At 41.5% G+C, this 22,425-nt stretch overlaps 1 protein-coding gene across 17 annotated transcripts in view; it reads left to right on the top strand.

The window, feature by feature from the left end:
* PEAK1 (pseudopodium enriched atypical kinase 1) overlaps window positions 1-22,425 on the top strand; it is a 261,455-nt gene that overhangs the window by 115,326 nt on the left and 123,704 nt on the right. For 8 of the 17 annotated variants that reach the window (XM_039493409.1, XM_039493410.1, XM_039493408.1 and 5 more), the window contains one exon: window positions 15,215-15,285. The exons of 5 other annotated variants lie outside the window; for them this stretch is intronic. The gene's annotated coding sequence lies outside the window, so the exon portion shown is untranslated. Of the gene's footprint in view, window positions 1-12,409; window positions 12,544-15,214; window positions 15,286-22,425 lie in introns of all 17 variants that reach the window. 4 more of the 17 variants (XM_039493396.1, XM_039493399.1, XM_039493400.1 and 1 more) reach the window with 2 other exon arrangements.

Raw genomic sequence — 22,425 nt, 5'->3', positions numbered from 1 at the left:
GACTCCTGGGAATTAGCTTGTTCTAGCTCTGGAGCGCCCTCTGCGGGCCGGTGATCCGTCTGTCCTCTGGCCCCTGTGTCCCTCCCTGGACCCGGTGCCCTGTTACCTGAGGTGCTGCCCCCTGGCAGTAACCCCTCAGTCTTAGGGTCTCCCCTCCATTGGGAACCCCCACTCTTTATCCCCACCTTGCCTCAGTATATGGCTACTGCCAGTCATTGTCTAGCCCCACGCCCTGGGGCAGACTGCAGTACCAGCCTACTCATCACTGGCAAGGAGGATTTGGACCTGCTGCCTTGGCCTACCCCTGGGCTGCCCTCTGCAACCCCCAGTACCTATTAGCTCAATGCTAGGCCGCAGCCTGGGGCTTTCCAGGCTGGAGCTCCCCAGCTCCTCAGCCTTTCCCCAGCCCTGCTTCACTCAGGTACCTTGTGTCTAGCTCCCTGCAGCCTGGCCCTTCTCCCTCTATAGCTAGAGAGAGACTGCTTGGGCTTCTGGCTCACAGCCGTTTATAGGGGCCAGCTGGGCCTGATTGGGGCATGGCCACAGCTGAGCCTACTTTCCCCAATCAGCCCAGGCTTCTTGCCCCAGCCACAGCCCTCCTCCTGGGCTGTTTTAAGCCCTTCAGGGCAAGAGCAGGGGACCACCCTGCTACAAGCACATTCCATCCTCCAGTGGAAGTTTGCTCCATCTTTGCACGCCACTAACCACTAGGGTTTGGAAAGGCCTCATCAGAATCTTCCCACCCATCCAAATGATTGTACCCCCAATGGGATCTGAATCTCATTCTTTCCATGCTAATAAAACCACCTATGGAACAGATCTCATTGTGCTCCAGGTTCCTCCTTTTCATGAAAGTCAGCTTTCTTATTACTATCACTTCCTTGAGAATGGTTGACAAGCCTGGAGCTATGATGGCAGACCTGCCTTTCACGGTTTTCCACACAACCACAGTCTTCCTACGTCTGCACTCTAGATTTTTACCAAAGATGGTTTCCCAGTTTCACATCAATCAATCTGTTCACTTATCTGTTTTCTTCCCGAGGCTTCATGCATCCGTAGAGGAACGTTGACTCCATTCACTAGATGTCCGACAAGCTTTGACCTTCTACCTACAAAGAACAAAACCTATCAAGAAGTCTTCTAGACAGTTTGCTGCAGTAGCAGGAAGACTCGGAGCAAACCATCTCCACCCAGAGAATCTCCAAATGGATTTCTGGTTGTATCAAACTCCACTACCAACTATTAGGCCTACCTCCTTCTCTCCCCCCCCGCCCCGGGTTGAAGGGTTCATTCCACGAAAGCTCAAGCCTCGCCCACAGCGCCACTTATGGACATATGGAGGGTGGCCATGTGGAGTTCTGTGCACACCTTAGTACAGGACTCAGCGGTGGAGTCTCCTTCCACATGGCAGATCTCCATACGACCATTCCATCTTTATCCTCGGACCCTCCTCCAACGGAGGTACCGCTTGTTAATCACTGTCAGTGGAATACCATAGGGACCATCACTATAAGAAGAGGAGGTAGTTACTTACCTGTAACTGGAGGTTCTTCAAGATGTGTGGTCCTTAAGTGTATTCCGCTTCCTGCCCTCTTTCCCCTCTGCTACGGATCTGTCTGATTCACAGTGGAGGAAGGAATTGGAGACTTGGGTGGTCCACCCCACCTGTTATCACCTCAAATGGAAGCATGAGGTGAGACGGCACATGTGCAGACCAACGAACACTGATTTGAAATTCTCTAATTTCGGGCATAATCTCCTCTTTTTGACCTAAATGTAATCTTCTACACTGTGGACCTTCAATTCTGGACAATCTCCGTGGTTGCATAAGTATCACCAATTCCATCCTGTTATGGTTCTGTTCCAATCTATCAAACCATTCCTGTTTTGTGGCAATTCCTGTTCTGCGCTAGAATCCCTCCTCTGTGTTTCACATCTCAAACCTCAGCTCTTTCCTATGTAACTTTAAACTTAACTACCCTTAAATAACTGATACTCGGTGATTCCACTTTTTTGTCTGTCTTAACGAAGTATGTTTGTGGCTTCGTTTAGTTTTCTTTCAGCTTAAGGTCTCAAAGATAAGTATTTTCCTTGGTTAAGAGGAGTGTCCTACAACATAGCTCAACCTTCTCAGTTTCCCTTCTTGATTTACACTTCCCATTTGACATGGCTGCTCATAACTTTTGTGTTCAAATTTGCCTCTGAACTTCAGAACTCCCATATCTCATATATCTGCAATTGTATCACCACATTGGACATCTCCCCTTCATTTCAGAATTCATTTCAAAATTACCTTCTTTATTTTTAAAGCCCTCCCTGGACTTGCTATACCCGACTATATCTTATGTTTCTTGCTAATCTTCTCTGTATTAATCTTGCACTGGCTTATTTTTTGGCTCATCATACAATCTTGACTATGATGAAAGAGCTTCCTAACATCTGAAACAGCCTTCCTGCATCTCTCCAACTCATCTCCTTTCTCTCTTATTTTAAATCAGCTGCAAACAGGTCTTTTTTTCTCTTGCCCATATCTCTTAATTTATTTTCAATTTTTTTGTGTGAGTTTAGTTCTGAAAGGTATGTTTCTGTACAATCCAAAAAACCTTTTACTAAATAAAGTGTTTTATTTTCAAAAATGGCACTTGCTATTTAGAAACTTGAAGTAAGACAGCAAATAAAAACTGCATTGTTAGGGTCTAATGACAAGTTAGAGCAAGAATGAGACTTACTGTATATTGCCTGGTGTTCTTGTTTGTTCCCTTACTTATTGCACAGTACAAATTGTTTTCAGCTTGCAGCTGTTTTATACAGCTTGATCAAGTGGCTTCCAGAAACACTTAAAGTTCCACCTGTCTGTAGCAGGAGATTGTTTGGGAAAAAATATTTCTTTCTCACTTATTTGAAGGGCTGGAATACACTAAATTATTAATCAGAATCTCCTTTGTGGTCCATCCATCTGCATGGACGAATTTTTTGGTTACAAGACATGACAGTTGCTTTGGGCAATGCAACATTACATTGTGGTGGCTGAGTGATGGGAAAACAGGATAGTCTGAGACATGAGGAGGAAAATTTCGGACACCTTTCCTATTTTAGAGGGGAAGAGCCTGATTCCTGAATCATCTCCTGAATCCTTTGTGTCACTGAAATGCTTGGTACATAAATGTCAGCAAAGTTCTATTTCTTTCACTGGTATAAGGACTTTACCGTATATACTCGATCATAAGCCGGTTCATTTATAAGCCAACCCCCCCAAGATGGATAAGTAAAAATGGAAACTTTTTGTGACCCATTCATAAGCCGACCCTATAATTCAGGGGTCGGCAAACTTTGGCTCCCGGGCCATCAGGATAAGCCACCAGTGGGCTGAGATGGTTTGTTTACCTTGAGCGTCCACAGGCACAGAAGTAAACCTAAGTAAACACAGTGTCCTGGCCCACCAGCAGCTTACCCTGATGGGCTGGGACAGCAACTGGTGGGGATATTTTTTTGGGGAGGAAGCTGGGGGTCAGGGGAGTAACCCCCGTGACCACCCCCCACATAACCCCACTCTTAGCCCAGGACCCCCACACTCTCCCCATCCCACAGGGGCAGGCCAGGGGAGGATGTCTCTGGCCTGGCCGGAGCTGCTCCGGCAGGCTGAGCAGCGTGGCCACAGCCTACTCCGGCGGGCCAGACTGGGTGGCACGGCTGCAGCATGCCAGCCCTGGAGCTGCAGCTGCTTTGGAGGCTGGGGGGAGAGCAGCGTGGCCAGAAGCGGAGAGACTCTGGCCCCGCCTCTTCCCTTCTGGCTCTGCTGCCTCTCCTTGCCCCCTCTCTTGGAGGGAGGGTCTGTGTCCCACCTCTCCCTCTCTATACCCGTTCATAAGCCGACCCCCTTCTCTGACGCATCCCTTTTTTACTAAAAAAAAAAAAAAAAAAAATTGGCTTATGAACGAGTATATATGGTACTTAAGGAATTTTTAACCAAGGCGCTTATGCAGAAGTCAAGGCTAAACTTGCAGCCTGGTTTGGGAAGGCTTGTTAATATAAGGAATAAAACAGTACTGGAAAAATCAACCCAGTGTGCTAGTTAACCATAGAATCATTTTCTAAATAATCTGTTAGCAACTGGAGACTTTAAAATGTACATTAAATTTTACGGATTTTTTTTCTGCTTTAATGAAAAGGCTAATTTCTTTAATACCTTTACTCTCCATTCCCTTCATGAAAGTTCAAAATTTAGAGAAGACAGAAAATTGAGAACCAGGGGTGAGTGAATCTCTGACATGATGGTTTGATGCTTTCAATTGGCTGAAAAGCCTCATTCATATGCAGTCGTAGGTACAGACTAAATTTTGTGAAGTAATGTCTGTCCCAATGTAAGAGAAACAGTTTTGGTTCTACCACCATTCATTCCCTCCCACCCCCACCCCTCCCGCAGCTAGACGATGCGATTTAAATTATTTTTAAAGCTTAAAAGATCTCATTGATTTTTTTTAAACGTAATCCTCCTTTCAGGAAAACTCTCTACATACTTTTTTCACCTATTTGGGCGGATAGGCCAGTGGTCTGCGGTCACAAACATTAATAATTCAGGAATTTAACTAGATTATTGTATCAGTAGAGTAGGATTCAAGTGAAAAATCTTTGTTCCAATAAAGGGTCACTTTCACGTTAAAAATCATAATTATGAAAACAAATTTCATTATCCGTTACAAACAAATCTTAAAACTTTTCAAGGTGAAGTGGTCGGTTAACACCTCTCTAGGCATAGGGGGGAAAGATGGGGAGGAAGAACTGGGATGGGGGGTAAATTGGTTATAGATAGTTGGCTTATTACAACAATCCATAACCCACTTAACTCCCCTCCCAGCTTTTTTCTCCCTCTTACTCCCTGATGACTGGAGAGGTATTAGTGGATCTCTTCACTTGAATGGTCCCTTGATATATGTGTTAACTACACCTCTACCCCAATATAACGCCACCCGATATAACACTAATTTGGATATAACGCAGTAAAGCAACGCTCTGGTGGGGCGAGGCTGCGCGCTCTGGCGGATCAAATCAAGTTTGATATATCGCGTTAAGATTTTTTGGCTCCTGAGGACAGCGTTATATCGAGGTAGAGGTGTACTTATGCTAAACAATATGTTCCACCTTGTATTTAGCAATGACATTCTGAGTACATTTCCCAGACCTGAAGAAGAGCTCGGTGCAAGCTTTAAAGCTTGTCTGTCTCACCAATAGAAGTGGGTCCAATAAAAGATATTATCTCACCCACCTTGTGTCTCTAATGTCCTGGGACCAACACAATCACTACACTGCATAAAACTTTTAAATAAATTTTAAAAGTTGAATTTCTTTCATTGTTTATTATTTACTTCATATTTCTCTCCACCTGAACAATGAAAATAGATAGTCAATTGCATTCTAGTTTCATGTTCTTATGCCCTCAAGCAGTGTTGCAGTTGCAAGCACTGCAGGTGAATGTTTACTTGCTGGAAAAATTTGTGTCCAGTATTTTAAAATGTATGGAAATATTGCTATTGGTCTTAAGCTTTTACAGAAAAAAAATGGTATTAAACAGTAAAGTTGACCTGATAAGCATCCCTTTTAAGATTCTGATCTCATGGCAGCTCCAACTGTTTGTCAAGACGAGATTAATGCATAGGTAGGTAGCTTTACATTTTTCCTTTTGTATTTTTAAATTCTGATAGTTTTGCTTGCTATCAGAAGCAGTTCTTGTTCCTGTTGAAATAAGATTTCTTCATCTAAACATTGCTGTGGAGAGAGTCCTGTGTGACACAACTGGAATTTTCCAACTCTGTCCAGTGATCCAATTAACCACACGTCTATAACCCACTGAGACCTCCTTACTGGTATTTACTCGTTTTGATGTAATTGTCATAGGTTTATTTCCCACTTTGAACTTTAGCGTCCACAAGATGGGGACCTGCATGGGCTCCTCTAAACTTAAATCCTAGTTTAGATCTGGTACACTGCCACCAGCTAGAGATTCCAGTGTCTAGCACACTCCCTGTTCCCCCAAACTTTCCCTGGGGAACACAGATCCCAACTTCCTTGGATCTTAACACACAGGGAAATAATCCATTCCCCCCACCTTCTTCCCCCTCCCCTAGTCCTTGGGAAAGAGAACCTTGATTCAACTCCTTGAATCAAAACAAATAGGGATTCACCTTCCCCCCTCTCTTCTCCTGAGATTCCAAACAAGGGAAGAAATCACTCAGGTTCTAAAAAGAAAAGGATTTTATTAAAAGAAAGAAAGAAAGTACACTATCTCTGTAACACCAGGATGGAAAAATATACAGGGTCTAGCTTATAAACCTGGAGAGACTTCCCCCCCCCTCCTTTCTCAGAATAATCAAAGTAACAGCAAACAGAAATAAAGATATTTCTCCAGCAAACACACAATTGCAAATGCAGAAATTAATTATAAGACTAATCCGCCTTTCTAATACTTACTATACTGAATAGAAGAAAATACTTCAGGAAAACTGGGAGAGCTTGAAGATATGTCTGGCCCTTCTTAGATCCAAAGAGAGAACACCCCCCAAACAAAGAACACAAACAAAGACTCCCCTCCACAGAGATTTGAAATTATCTTGTCCTTTGATTGGTCCTCTGGTCAGGTGTCCATCAGGTTACTGAGCTTGTTAACCCTTTACAGGTAAAAGAGACCTTAACCCTTAACTATCTGTTTATGACAGTAATGTTTTGTGTTTAAAGTTGAATCCATTTTCTGTATTAAATAATTCAATGCGACCAACGTTGAAAAGTATAATTTTAGCTTAAGTGAATCAGAAAATTGAGCATCTGACATAAAGATGGGAAATGGGAATGTTTGATTTGAAAAAGGAAACCATAGTCATTTGTCTTATTAATCTACTTCAGTCATACTGATGACATTGCATTTGTATTAAAATATGCTATGCCATTCCCTAGTTTAATGGGGAGAAAGGGATTTCAGAGTTTCTTCTATAGTGTGCCTTAAGGACTTCATCCTACCACAGCTGTAGTTTTTCCATTCATTAGACTTGATGTTTCGGGGGAGGCAATGTTAGAATGAATAAACACTGCTGCTTATTCTAGCAATAGATAACAGATAAGAGAAAATTGTTACCTGTGCTGACTGTTACAGTAGTGGCATTATTTATTAAAAAGTTAAGTAAAACCATTGGGAAGATTTTTTCCTAGTATATTTTATTCATCTTCAAGTTTCCTTTTCTTCATTTCATCCCATTACTTATATTTTAAATCCCTCATGTGGCATTCTAAATAATTCCTTTCTCCATGTTTTGCACACACTTCAACTATTCATAGTCTGTTGCATCTTCCCTTAGTTATAAATTAGCCTAGCTATACATATTTAGCTCCTCTACATTTCCTATTAACTCAGTTCCTCCTGCTCCCTACTTATTTTTGTTGCCGTTTTCTGAACTCACTGCAGTGTTTGGTAATGAAGTGTCCAGAACTGAACCCAGCATTCCAGATAACATCGCAACAAAGCCATGTAATATAATTCATATATACAAGGAGCCCAAAATTGCATTGGCTTTTTTAGTGTTAAGTCTCCTGACAAAACTCATGTCTAATTTGCTATTCAGTATCACCCTTAAGTCTAAATAAATTTGTTAGTCTCTAAGATGCCACAAGTACTCCTGTTCTTTTTGCAGATACAGACTAACATGGCTGCTACTCTGAAACCCGTAAGTCTGTTTCTGTATTACTACTTTCCAGGTTTCTCCTACCATTTGTATACTTGCATTATTATTCCCCTCACACTTTCATTTTTTAGAGCTGAATCCCAGTTTTATTTTCTACTACCTTCTTGTCTCTCTAGATTTCATTGCGTTTTTTGTCCTCACACCACTTCTAATTTTTATATCTATGGTCATGTTTATTAACGTCCTTTACTATGGAATATGATCAGGCCTAACAACAGTGGCTGAAGTACTCAGTTACCTTCCATTTCCCAAATCCAGTACTTTGCTGTCATTACCCTTATTGTTCATGGTCCTTCACCTTTATTAGATTGTGAGATTTTGACACAGCACTATATTAAATGCTTGAATACAAGCCTACTATATTGCCTCGACCATGGTACTTTTGTGTATTCCTGTTCTAAAAAGGAAAAAAAATTGTAAAATTGAGAAGGATTCTGGATCGAACTTTGTACTAGTCTTCTGGATGGAAAATGCTCAAATGCTGTTCCATGCCCTTCCTGCCAACACACCTACTGGAGAATTGTTGTTATACTATCTTACTTAGAAATGAAGCCTGGTAGAAAAGTCAGGGAAAATGGCAGCCTTGTATTTAATGGACATATAAGGTATTTTAAAATCTTTGTCTAAATTTGAGCAGCACAGGCAATCTTAAATCTGGCATTTCCTGTTGAGGTTTTGTGGGAGGGATGGTAATATAAGGGTTTTTTGGATGTCATAAACAGAGAAATGAATGTAAACACAAATTCAACAGAATTCTTCCAAGCTTAGCCAGCCATAGGATTTGTAATTCAGGTCAGATCCTGTCTGCCTCAGATCCAAGATTCTGGGGGTTACTTCCATATCTCTTATATCCCCTATGAAGTTTTAATGAGCCACACTTGGAGCAGTGAGTTGGCAAGACTCCTATTTCTTTCAGCAGGATGGACTTAGTTAAAAGGGTGAGTTCATAGGACAACAATGCCAGCTTCTTACACTGTGCTGCTGTTAACACCTTACAGTGTGAAAGCTGGAAGATTTTAAATCTCATTCACTTCTCACCCCATATGTATGTATATTTGGGTTTTTTTGTTTTCTTTTTTCACTTAATAATTGCACTTCACTCAGTTTGGATACCGGAGCTTGTCTGGTTTCTTTATAATCAGTTTCATTTTTTTAGTTCTCCCAAACACAATGGATAGACTAATGTGAGTTTCTGACACTGCAGTGGAATTGAGTGTTTAAATCTCAAAGCCCATGTTTACATTGATGCTAAAATATTCATGAAGGATTTTCTATTAATAGTTTTGCATAACCTGAATGTTGAATCTGAACTCCTTGACATAGTTTCTTTAATAGTCAACTAAAAAGTCCACCAACTCTCTGGGATATGACGTGATAGATATCCTGAATGTTGGTAGCACACATACTTGTCTGTGATCAGACATGAGAGAAACAGACATGGATTCTAAATTCAAAACCAGAAAACAATAAAGTGGTAAATTGTATATAATGTAATTGAAAGACATTCCTATTAGCACATATGTTGCATAGTAGAACAGTCACTATGATTACTTTGAAAGTAACGTAGAGTAAAATGTGATAATTTGCTTCATATGGTGCCTAGTAGCTTACCAACAGCACATTTTTGTAATCTATAAACTTTCATATATAAAATAGCATACGTGACTATTGGTTGACTTGGATTTGAGTAAATTCTTTCAGGTATTCTCTAGTAATGTTGGTGAGCTGCCCGCTTGTTTTTGAGTGTGGAGTTATTTTGTTCAGCAAGTTCAGCAATATTGGTCCTGCTCACAAAAAATTCTTTCCGCAATATTTGTGCGTGAGCAGATTTCACAATGAGAATCTGGGGCATGCATTCATGTCTGCCAATTTCCCTGAATACAGCAGTTCAAAGGGATTTTATGATAACCTTTGTCATACATTCATGAATGTTTGTTCATGTCAGTAGGGGTATTTGAAACTGACAGTCATTGTACAATAGCAAGAGTCAACCACAGACTTGTTTGAGATGCAGCAGTGGTGTTGTGTGTTGAATAAAAGTGCAGTTTTACATACCATTTTGTCTGTAGAGTTGAAACCGGGATATCAGTCGTTAACAATTCAAGGGCAAGAAACACACATTCATAGCAATGTGAAATTTGCTTTTACTGCACCAAACATTGTTCAGCTTGCTATCTAAGCTGAATTTATGTAGTACAGTTAGTTTTCTGAAGCAAGCACAATACACCAAATCAACTTCAGATTAATTTCTGGGTTGATTGTACTACATAGAATTTTAGTTTCTGATAGCACTCTTGTGTTTCAAGGCTTGACTATCCCCTTGTTTGTAAACACATGTTCAGAAGCCATCTTTCAAAGATATCTGTTGATATGCTCAATGTACTAGATAATTAGTTCAAGTCCTTGAAGGGATGTGCACAGGATTTTTTTAAAAACTGATGTTATGCCCTGTTTTGCTTCTGTATGACATATAAAGAAGGTCTGAAAAGGAGGTTTATTTTGCTTTGGGTTTTGTTTTGTTTTTACTGCTGCTTTTTCTCCCCCACTGCAAGTTGAGACCATTACTCATTGTTCTATCATCTGCTGCCACTGAGGACAGTCTAGATCCATCCTCTTTGGAACCCCCTTTCAGGTAGTTGAAAGCAGCTATCAAATCCCCCCTCATCCTTCTCTTCTGCAGACTAAATAATCCCAGTTCCCTCAGCCTCTCCTCATAAGTCATGTGTTCCAGCCCCCTAATCATTTTTGTTGCCCTCTGGTGGATTCTTTCCAGTTTTTCCACATCCTTCTTGTAGTGTGCAGCCCCAAACTGGACACAGTACTGTGGGGAAGGTTTAGGTTGGATATTAGGAAAAACTTTTTCACTAGCAGGGAGGTGAAGCACTGGAATGGGTTACCTAGGGAGGTGGTGGAATCTCCTTCCTTAGAGGTTTTTAAGGTCAGTCTTGACAAAGCCCTGGCTACGATGATTTAGTTAGGAATTGGTCCTTCTTTGAGCAGGGAGTTGGACTAGATGACCTCCTGAGGTCCCTTCCTACCCTGATATTCTATGAAAAAAATATCAGAAAAGTGTCAAATGTGGTATCTCCTGGTTTTGCTGGAGGACCTCAGTGAAATGTTAAGGGTATTTATTGTGAACTCTCAGTCCTTTATTGAAGGTTGTGTTGTATCTATAAAAAAGTCGTCTTTTATCCAAAATATTAGGCAGTGAAATAATAGGTATTAACAAAAACAGAGTTTTAAACACTTACTAAAAATCCCTTGCCATCTCAATTGCTCAACTTTTAATCTCCCCTGTAATGTTATTTAATTAATTCTCTAGGTCTTCTCCAGTAGAGTTTTCCAGGGCAGACGTTAATTTTTTATGTAAAAGCACAACTAAATTTGGTTTTCTTCTTGTTTCACCCTTTCAGACGTGTATGGGTGAGTGTATAAAATTTAAAGAGGCATAAGGCCACTGTTTTTCCCCCTACACACACACTCTTTGGAGGTCACCTTTAAGATCAGCCTTGCCAAATTCTGTTTGCCCATGATGAGTAGGTTTGGTTTGGGATGAGGGGCTAATGGGGGGGGGGGAATACCTTTAGTTTATTCATTAAAGTTAATGGACTCAGGGCAGGTCTACACTTAAAATGCTGCATTGGTGCCACTGCGCTGCTTGGCTTAATTAATCCACCTGCATGAGAGGCGGTAGCTACATTAATGGGAGGAGCTCTCCTGCGGACATAGTGCTGTCTACACCAGGGGTTAGGTCAGAATAACTACGTAACTCATGGATATGTATTTTTCACATCCATGAGCAATGTAGTTATGCCAATATAAGTCTGTAGTACAGACCTGGCCTCAGACTCTAGAGATATAGGTAAGAAATTCTAAAGCCAAGGACTCTTATCCCAAGAACACCTTGCCAGGGGCCCTCAGACATTCAATTTGTAGTTTTTTCGAGAGTATCCTAACTCATCTCAGATGTTGTGCTAGCACCTAATGAGGTGGTCTCTCAGGTAGCTAGACCTTGAATATTTCATCTGTCTCAAGTCTTCATTTTCTCGTTCTGAAATTCTATGACATACCCTTGGAAAAGGGCAAAGTGAGATTCTCTTCTCCCTCAGCCTCCAAAAAGTCAGCTCATATTATTCTTGACCATAGCTCTACAACTGTCCCTTCAAAAATGGATTGGAAGAGGAAATCTTCAACCATATTGCACAGTGTGATCATATAAGTAACTCCCTACTTAATTCACAATATTTAGGCTTCTACTGCAATTTTGACAGTAGGAGCCCCACCATGTGCAGGGCTGACAGCAGCAGCCCCCGATGTCAGCCCCAGGCTCCCACTCTCAGCCCCACGCAACTGACAGCAGAAAGTCACAAAGTAATAATGGACCCTATTACCACAAATAAGGTCCATTATTACTTTTCCTCAGTTTTTTATATCTTATCCGCAACTCAGCCGCAGTGGTAACGTCTAATAATTAGGGCTCAGGAGGCCTGGGTTCATCTCCAGCTCTGCTGGTGTACTTGGGTGATCTTGTGCAAATCATTTCTCACCCTGACCCCCAGTTTCCCCATCGATTAAATGGGGATAATGATACTGCCCTCCTTTTGTAAAAGGCTTTGTGATCTAAAGATGAAAAGTGCTATCTAAGAGGTAGCAATTATTATTATTTTATTATCACCACCAAGGGGAGAAGTTGCCACCGTGTGACAAAATGCACAAAAATGTGATTTGCATGTCTCATTTCACATGCAGAGAAGATGTGGAGCAAAGAAGGGAGATGCAGAAGCGGTAGAAGTAAGAGTCAAATTAGAATTGCCAGGTAAATGTGTGACTTTCTTTATTGGTGAATGGGTTCAGATTTTGAGACCTTTTGGTATGTGTGAGATGTACTTCCATGTGAACCCTTCCTTAAAAGGTCTAAGAAGACATAATTGTATATTCACTTTCTGTTTGGGAATTACAAGTGTATCAGGACAGAATTTCAAAATGATTAAATAGAATAAAGAAATGAAAAAGGTGCAATTTAACTTTGTATTTGAGAAGTTATAAATATTGTATCTCACTTGAGAGCACATCCTGGAACTTTGATTGCATGCAATATATAACATTTGGATACATATTGTTTTAATGTTCTCTCTCTTCCTTTTTCATATTACTTCCATGTTTCACCTTTGTGTACAGAGATGCTGCAGTGATACCTCTGTGCACTTCTGTTGTCTCTATATCTCCATTGTAGTGGTGATCTTGAAACTGTTCTGCATTAACAATTTTCAGTGCTTCAATGAACGGTAATTTTGTATTTCAGAAAAAAAATAGGATTGATAGTAATTTTCATGTGTTCTAAAACCTTTACAGGGTAAAACATCCTGGAATCTTTCCTTTATTTAAAAAGTAGTTCTGCAAAAAATATTTTCCCTTACTCTCTAATACACCATCTGATGTGGTTTCTTTATCTCCAGAATCAATATTTTTGCCTGTAAAAGGCCTTATGTCTTAAGGACTTTAAAAGAAAGATGATAAACTGCAGCTGCCACATTAAAAAACCTAAGAAACTAAAAGGGGGGATCTCCCAGATGGTTCCAATAAAACAAGGAAAACAGCAAAGGAGTTGTGGGGGGAAGAATTGAAATTCAAGTCACAGTCACAGTGCAAGGTTTGGTTTCATACAATGAAGGAAGAAGTTACACATGAGCCTTTTTGTGTTCTTCAAAACATTCCTTTCAAATTTTCCTATTGTCATATTGCTGCTGTTTTTTCATGTCCATCACCTTACCTGAAGGGTTATACCATTCAGCCAGAGCTTCCATTCCAAGGCTAGTGACAGCCACCCGGAAGATTTATAAAAGTCTGAAACACTACTTAAAAATCCATCTTTTCAGCAACTCTTAGCATAAATGCTTTGCTTTATCTTTATGGCAAAGAACAGTATGAAGAAATCCAGGGAACTTCTAGAACTGTAGGTGCTCCTATTCTTTCCTCCTGCCTTCCCCCTCCAAAGAGAGTGCACTTGTTTGTTCATTTTACTAAGCAGTTTTTTGGTCCAGTTGAAACAAAACTTGAAAGCTAGTTTCCCAGTAACCACCAAACTCCTAGCATAGACGTATTTTCATCATCAATATGGAAATGATTATACAGCATAGTTCACCAATAAGGATCGTATCTCATGCCTCTGTTTCAGGGGTTCTCAAACTTCGTTGCGCCACAGCCCCCTTCTGACAACAAAAATTACTGCACGACCGCAGGACGGGGGACCTGACTCAGCCTGAGCTCCACTGCCCCAGGCGGGTGGGCCAAAGCCCAATCCCCATCACCCAGGGTTGAAGCCTTTGGGCTTCAGCCCCAGGCGGTGGGCTCGGACTTTGGCTTTGTATGTGGGGCTCAGGCTTCGACCCTGGGCCCCAGCAAGTCTAACGCCAGCCCTAGGGACTCCATTGCAATGGGGTTGCGACCAACTTTGGGGTCCCAACCTACATTTTGAGAACTGCTGCTCTACTTTATTCAATAAGCCTTTTTTATAATTTATATAGGGATGTTTCATTAATTGAGTGTTTAATTATTACACATTTTCTAGTCAAAATTCAAGGCTAACATAAGTATTGATTTCAGTGGCTCATACCAAGACACTTTGGTTATTTAGTTGAAGCATTTTGAATGTGAGATAAGTGGCTGAAGAGCAGCCTGACTTCCAGATGAGTTACTGCAGTGGTTCTCAACCTACTTACAATTGTGGGCTGCATATGCAGCCCACAATATGTTATGTGGGCCACATCCAATACTACCTGTATGGTCCTGAGGATGTCACATGGGCCGCAGCTGTGTGCTGATTGAAATAATGTAGTCTAGATATCTGATTATAATACCAGGACTGGGTTGAGAGAGGGATGCCATCAAAGAAGAAAAAAGAATCAACAGTTAATATTCTCATTGACCAGTCATCTAATATTAATATTGGTCTAATTTATTAGTTTATTTGATTATCAATAGTACTATAAAATTATCTCTGAACAAGTAATAAAGTGCAGAAGGAAGGAAAAGCTGTGATAAGGCTAATGTTGGTTTTGTAGTAGGAAACTTGGAAACAAGTGAATATTCTTTTTTTATGTGCATTTTCACTTTTATCCTCAAACTACAAGTTTGGTTAAATAGTCTCTTAAATTTAAGATTGCAACAGTCATGGAACCCCAAATGACCTTAAAGCTGAGGTAGGTATAAATGTCAAGGTTTTGTGATTGTTGTAGCCAGTAAATGCATTTTGCATAAATGGGTGTCCACTTGTCTGGTGCCACCTTTATTATGGCAACATACCTCGTTCGATGGAAATAAATTATTGGGGGTGAGGGGGGACACTCAAAAAGCTCTTAAGCTTTCTTCCAAATTGAGCAACCAGTTTTCTCAGTCGATCACTTTCATCAGGGAGGAAAGAAAGTTGTTCTGAAAGTACCTACAAATTCTTGATCTAAATGGCAGACCTTCTGAACATTTTCTTCTAGAGTCAACGAATTTTCCAAATTTGTAGTACAGAAGTCAGCACAACTTCCTTCAACAGCTCAGGCAACAACAGGTAATATAATTTTGCTATATTAGGAATCCTTACACCTAAGGAGGACATTAGACATTTTGTTTTCTCCTTCTGGACCAGTTCTACCTCAGACGGTATCACTCTAAATTTCATGCAAAAAGGGGGATGCCTTATAGAATTTCAAGTATTTTTTTTCATTCTCTTTCCTTTATCTTCCAGCAGTGAATTTATATTAAAAATGTATGCATCTTGAAATAGGAGCTAAAATTCCAGTTCTACCCTTTGAGCTACACCTATTTGTTTCCCCCTTCCTTCCTCCTTTGAGTCCAGATTCCCTGTGCAGGACTGTTAAAACACTGCACTCTGACCACCAGGAGAAGACTTCTGAAAGTGAAACTATATAAACTAGAAGAACAAGATGGCTAGAAGAATTGCCTATTAGATCCTAATTCATTTCAGAGGGTTTTCGGTTCTGTGATGTCATAAGAACCTAAAGAAGAGCTGGTTTTGGACTGAAATGGGATGTAGGATAGGAAAGTAATTTAAGAAGAAAATCCAGAACCAAGTCTAACAGTAGTTTTTTTGTTTTTTGTTTTTTTTGTTTTTTTAAAGTAAACCTGTAAGTAGGTAGAAGGCACCAAAGAAGGCAGGGTCTCCAAACAACTACAGGGCAGGGAGGAAAAAGAAAAATCCACACTTTCTTTCTTTATTTTTAGGCAAGAGGGAGGTTGAGTCAGTACCTCTGAAAATGACAAATCCTTTTGTAATTTTGCCAATAATTAGAAAGTGGCATTTTAAAAAACCATCATTTTAACAGCAGAAAACTGGCCAGTCATTCAACTATTTATTATGCTTAGTACTATTGTTCCCCTGCTTACCTTGTCTCCTCTCTCTCTCCCCCCCCCCTCCCCGTTTGTTTTATCCACCTGTTATATCTTGTCACTTGTATAGATTACCTGTTTCGGGCAGGCACTGTCTTTTTTTCTTGATAGTGTGTGTACATGTACACTGTCTAATGCAGGGGTGGGCAAACTTTTTGGCCTGAGGGCCACATCTGGGTATGGAAATAGGTATGGCGGGCCATGAATGCTCACAAAATTGGGGGTTGGGGTGCAGGAGGGGGTAAGGGCTCCAGCTGGAGGTGTGGGCTCTTGGGTAGGGCCAGAAATGAGGAGTTCAGGGTGCGGGAGGGGGCTCGAGGCTGGGGAAGAGGGGAGGGGGGGACGGCCTCCGGGTGGGGGTGCAGGCTCTTGGTTGGGGCTGGGTATGAGGATGCTCCGGGCTGGGACTGAGGGTTGGGGCATGGGAGGGGGTTGGGGTGCAGGCTCTGGGCAGTGCTTACTTCAAGTAGCTTCTGGAAGCAGCGGCATGTTCCCCATCCAGCTCCTGTGCGGAGGCATGGCCAGGTGGCTCTGTACGCTGGCCTGTCTGCAGGTGCCGCCCCCGCAGCTTCCACTTGCCTCAGTTCCCAGCCAATGGGAGCTGTGGGGGTGGCACTTGGGGCAGGGGCAGTGTGCAGAGCCCCCTGGCTGCCCCTACATGTAGGAGCCGGGGGGGGGGGGGAGGGGAACAATATGCCACTGCTTCCAGGAGCCGCGTGGAGCCACAGCATGCACAGAGCAGGACAAGCCCCTGACCCCACTCTCTGGCTGGAGGGCTGGAGTGGGGCAAACCCCGGACCCCGCTACCCAGCAGGAGCTTGAGAGCTTGATTAAAATGTCCCAAGGGCCGGTTGTGGTCCCTAGGTTGTAGTTTGCCCACCCCTGGTCTAGTGCAATAGTGAGAGAGAAGTTTTTCTAATACCTCCACTGTTTATAGCCGTCCTGTGAAATTTGGCAGGGGAAAAGATTTTGGGCTAGGACAGGAGAGTGCCTTTTCTTTATCCTATGAAATTCAATTTGAGTTTTGTTGAGCTATAAGCTGTTGAAAATTGCTATTTCCTGTCTCTTACTTGTATGGCTCAGGGAAAATCTGGCACTGTGCCAAAATAACTGAACATGAATATTCTAAGATTGGGTTCATGCCATTGCAGTAGCTGCAACAGATACTGCCCTGGGAGCACTTGGGAGCTGCTAGAGAAGCTGTATAAAGTTGAGGGGACAGCACCAGACACACTTTCCCGAACAAGCCATGGCCTCACTTATGTGTCTGCATTATGATAACTTAATTTAAAAAAAAATCACATACTGCTTTTTCCAGAGAACCACTGAATAGGGTAGGCACACATTGGGGCAGAACTACAGTTATGCAGGCAACTTTAAATCGGAAATTTCCTAATGTTCAGGTATTTGACTTTGCAACTAAATAACATTCTTTTAACATAGCTTTTAATGTAATATTAGCAAAATCTGATACATTAAATAATGCAAATGTTGACAGCCTTAATAACACAGAATATCTGATTATATTATCTCTAAGTGAAGTGTAGTTCAGTGTAGTGTAGTTCTTCTGAAAAGTACTTTAGAATAACATCCTGTGCACAATTCCATTGTATTGTATGAATTATTCACAGTTCAGTAAGAGCTCAATTATAATCACCCATCAACATTAATAGGAAAAGAATGATATCCATTTTCTAATGGACTATGTTTTAGTTTTTTTCCTCCCTCCACTGTCAGCAGTCATGTCTCACTTGGTTACGTTAGAAATACAGTATCCTTGCTAGTAATCCTGTAATGAGGTGCCCTTTTATTCAGTATGTATTGGCAGTGCAGCTAAGGTTGGCAGTAACTAGAGAATGGGGAATGTTTTGCAGAAATGGCTTGTGATGAATTTGTTTAGCATTCCCTGTTATCACTTAGTTTTATGGAACAGTTTGTGTATGTCTGGATGTCACATGACAGTTCTTTTACATTCAGCTGCTACTGACTGCAGCCTCTGCTTCATTTTTCACATGACTGGGGACAGAGAGGGAATACACACGTTGGTCTTTTAATTTGTTCTTAATGTATTCCATCTGTATAGCTGTCTACTAATTCCAGTACCAACCATAGGAAGGGCGAGGATTTAATCTGTCTAATAGAGACATTAAGATGTGACTTTATCTATGGTATTTGAATACATTTGGTTTTTATTTTTTATTGTAATAAGTAAATACAAAATGACCAGTGCTATAGTACTTTTTTCTGTTTTGAATAATGCATTGTGTATTATAGTCATGATTACAACAGTTCCCTAATGTCATCTCCTTAGCAGTAATGGATACAATCATGATTTTTTGTGTGTGATATTGTGCTTGATTTGGAGAACGAAAGATCCTCTATGGCAGCTTGGAACTGCTTGGGCCAAAGAGTTAACCTGTAATGCCAGGTGAACTGGCTATCTGCAGATTCTTTTTGAGAAACGGGAATTCCTGGATAGTGTAGAGTGTAGTGTAGTGCTCCATGCCACCCCCTTCTGACCCACAGTGTGAGGAGGGCATTCCTTGGAAAAAGGGGGCATGGCTAGGGAGTCTCTTTACCTTAGTAATCTCCAGCTGCCGGAATGGATGGGTAGCTGGATGTAACTTAGCGCAGTCCTATATTTTACACTTAAGTTATACCAGGGACCAGAATGGTCCCTTGCCAACTCAAGGATTGTGAGAATGTAAAGGTGACTCATGCTATTTTTACCCCCTCACCCCACCACCTTCAGTCTTGAGCTGAATGCTAATAAGCCAGGCACAGGTTTGTTCCCCTTCCCCCCAGTCCATCTTCCTCCAAATGAAGCATGTGTAGCCATGCTGTTTAAACTAACAAACTTTACTCCTCTTTAGTAATGACCCCTCCTCCTTGTTTCCTTTTCCCCAATCCTCTCCATTAACATATACACCTCACGTCACCTCTCACTTCCTTTTTCCCATTTGGAAGGGGTCAGAGATGCCTTCTTGTCCATGGCATGGGTTCATAAGTCTTGGGGTTCCAGTCCTTTTCTCAACAAATGTCTGTTGACTGTCTTTCCATTGTATCCTTGGTCTTCTATGTCCTTTCTTGCTGTCCTCTTCGTCCCATGCTTTCTTTGGTGGTTTTTCTCACAGCAAAGAAATGTGTGTGTGTGACGTTGCACTCTATATGATTTTATGAAAATATGCTAATGAGTGTGAATATAATGTAACTGGAATATGCTTCATGCAAAAGGTCTCTTGCAAGGTATCATTACAAATGAGTGTGGTCATCCTATTTGTATAAATGCATCGCTCTTGTATCTGAAACTTGAAGTATAACTCTGAGGGCCTATTGTAATTATGCAAAGTGTGGGCCATTAATGGTGGTTGGGAATCTTGATGGCTCCCATCAACCAGGACAATTGACTGTGGATGGCTGTTTGCTTGCAGGCCTTCCTGTGAGTCAGGCTGGGAGGAATGAAGGCTTGGAGTCTTACAGTGATATGTGATCATGTCACCTGAACTGGAATCCATCTTTAACCTGGTGCTTTTCCATTTAGAAGAAGGAGTGGGAACCCAGAGAGGGACATAGGATTCCCACCTTGTGCAAAGCTAGAGCAAGGTTCTGGAGTCCCAAGCTGGCAGGGAAAACGGGTTAGAAGTAGTCTCAGCACATCAGGTGACAAGTCCCAAGGGGTATTTTGTGATCCAGCCCATCAGTGTGCTCTCCAGCCTATCACTGAGAGTCCCAAGTTGATTTTCCCCCCTCATTTCTTCCATGCACACTTTGTGTACTCTCCACCTGCCTGCCATTATCCTCAGTATATTATTTTCTACCACCACCTATATCTTCTTTTCTTTCATCTCCATAAGAACCACTGGTTCCAAACCATAAAGCAGGCAAAGACAAACACACACAACATACACTTTTCCATTCAGTTTATTACTTAATAGCTGGTCCCACAGTACTCCTGCCACCCTTTTCACTGCTGGGCATGCATATTGGGCTCTTCTTTTCAATTCTCCAGACCTCTTTTTGATGGCACTAAGTATACTTTTCAGCTACATAAATTCTTTGTTTTGATTCAGCTTTTCTCCTGAAACTTGAATCAGCAGAAACTCTTCCAGCTTCCCTATTTTCATAACTTCAGTTTACTTTGTGTTTACCTTCAAACCATGGTCCTCCAACACAGATGCCCACTCTGATACCATATTTACCAGTTCCTCTTGCTGTCAGCCAAAAGGGCCAGATTGTCAGCATACATTAGTTTTCTCTGTCTCCACAGGCTTGGTTCTCCTAGTTTACTTCTTCATCCTAGTTATGATATTGAGTCTGTACATTGCTAGTCTCCATCCCATCATTGCCTCAAAAGTCTCTGAAATCCATGTATTGTTACTACCTTAACTCTTGACCCTCGATACAGCTCCTCTGTAATCTCCACTTCTTGAAGTCCCTCTCCCATTTATCTCAATACTCAAAACACCACTCCCCTCGAACCAAGTCATATGCCTTCTCAAGATCTACGTAGCAGTCATGCCCTCCATTATCTTTCTTTCAACCTTCTGTCTCACTGCAAATATTGAGTCTATACTACACCTTTCCTTCCTAAAGCCATGTTGTGCTTCTCCTATGCTTTTCTCCACCTTGCACCTCTGACTTGCCTCCAAAACTCTTTCAAGGACTTTGAGAGTTTGATTTAATGCGGTGATGCCTTGATAGGATAATGCAAATTATCCAAATCCTTACTCTTCCATAAAGGCACAATCAACCCCATTCTCGAGTCATCTCGTATCCTTACTTGATCCCAGCAAACACATGGAGCTACTGGAGTAAGGTGTTTAGAGTAAGGAAGTTTAGACTTGAAATTAGACTAAGGTTTCTAACCATTAGAGGAGTGAAGTTCTGGAACAGCCTTCCAAGAGGAGTAGTGGGGGCAAAAGACATATCTGGCGTGAAGACTAAGCTTGATAAGTTTATGGAGGGGATAGTATGATGGGATAGTCTAATTTGGACAATTAATTGATCTTTGATTATTAGTAGGTAAATATGCCCAATGGTCTGTGATGGGATGTTAGATGGGGGGGATCTGAGTTACTACAGAGAATTCTTTCCTGGCTGCTGGCTGGTGAGTCTTGCCCACATGCTCAGGGTTTAACTGATCGCCATATTTGGGGTCGGGAAGGAATTTTCCTCGAGGGCAGATTGGCAGAAGCCCTGGAGGTTTTTCGCCTTCCTCTGCAGCGTGGGGCACAGGTCACTTGCTGGAGGATTCTCTGCACCTTGAGGTCTTTAAACCACGATTTGAGGACTTCAGTAACTCAGACATAGGTTAGGGGTTTGTTACAGGAGTGGGTGGGTGAGATTCCGTGCAGGAGGTCAGACTAGATGACCTTAATGGTCCCTTCTGACCTTAAAGTCTAAGCCCTGAAATGAGGGGGGCACTCTGGTGACGAGAGTCCCTTATTACATACAACCAGTCATTTATGGACATTTTTCTACTTTACAAAGCTCCAAAACAATTTGACATAATACGTATTGTTGCTAAAAGAAAGAGATCTCTGAGTATAGTTTTAGAAGATGCTGCAAGTTGGGATTAGGTTGCATTGGCAGAGCACTCTGTGGAAAGTGTTCACAGTTCCTCCCAGCTTTAATTTAAATATCATTCTTAATCTAAATTTAGTATATAAAAAATGCCAATATGACTAATTTGGAAACTGTGTTGTCTCTGAGCCAGGAGGTTGTGGGTTCAAGACCCAACACCAGGAATTGTTTGTGTTAGAGGTACTGTTATTCAAAAGAGGCATTCAGACAAGTTCCTTATCTAGCTTCCTGTGGTGCTTGTCCAAGTGGAGGTTAGTTAAGACTCATGGCATTTTCTGAAAGTAGAAGATAATTCCTGGCTGCATTTACAATAGCAAAATTCAGATACGTAATTAACCACTAGTGATAATCAAGAGTGAAGGCTGAAGTACAGAGAAGTATAAATGTTTTTACTATCACCATCTCCTATGAGCAGTAAAAATGCAACATAGCAATAAAAAAAGTTGCAACATGTCTAAACAAGAGTTTCCACTAATGCTACAAATGGTGAAGCTGCACTTGCAGTGCAGTACATCAATCCGGCTAGCACAAACTAGGCCAATGGTCACAATTTTAATACAGCAAATTCTATCACTCCAGCCTGTACTTACACAAATGACAGATCATCTGGATCGACTGGAATTTGTATCTGAGGTCCCTTAAAATATTCAGTTTTTTTAAAGTCCTCTCTTGCTTTCAAAGATGAGCTGTAGCCAATTAGCAGGGAAGGAAAAAGCCC

The sequence above is a fragment of the Mauremys reevesii genome, linkage group 10 (assembly GCF_016161935.1).
Source record: "Mauremys reevesii isolate NIE-2019 linkage group 10, ASM1616193v1, whole genome shotgun sequence".
Classification (NCBI taxonomy): Eukaryota; Metazoa; Chordata; order Testudines; family Geoemydidae; genus Mauremys; species Mauremys reevesii.
This window is presented reverse-complemented; position numbering and strand designations above follow the sequence as displayed.